The following is a 718-nucleotide window of genomic DNA, read 5'->3' on the forward strand; positions in this document are numbered from 1 at the left end:
ATATATATATATATTGAAATTTATATATGTGTATATATATATTGAAATTTATATATATATATATATATATATATATATATATATATATATATATATATATATATATATATATTCATATATATATATATATATATATATATATATATGTATATATATATATATATATATATATATATATATATATATATATATATATATATATATATAAATGTGTATATATATATATATATATATATATATATATATATATATATATATATATATATATATATATATATATATATATATATATATATATATATATATATATATATAATGAGACCTTCAGAAGGCTAAGAGAAAATAAAAGAAACTAATTGAAATAATAAAAATTTCTCCTTTTTTAGACATTTGAAGAATACTGTATCTTTCTTTTCTCACTATCAGTTGACTGTATTAATAGTTTTCACCTTTTTACACTAATCTGGATGACATAATAGTTGCAGAATTGATCAGAGCGAAAACTTTAATAATGATTAATACTCACAAGTAAAAAAGTAGGCTTTAACTAAATTATATAAAAAACTGCATCAAAAGGATTTAATGTAATAATAATGAAAATAAATGAACATGTAATAATTGAACAATATAGGATAGATACTAATTTGTTTACATCCATTAATGAACAAAAGCCTTCATAATATTTCATGTTTTTTTCTTTTTTTTCTTCAGTAATGCA

The sequence above is a fragment of the Palaemon carinicauda genome, chromosome 43, assembly GCF_036898095.1.
Source record: "Palaemon carinicauda isolate YSFRI2023 chromosome 43, ASM3689809v2, whole genome shotgun sequence".
In the NCBI taxonomy this organism is placed as follows: Eukaryota; Metazoa; Arthropoda; class Malacostraca; order Decapoda; family Palaemonidae; genus Palaemon; species Palaemon carinicauda.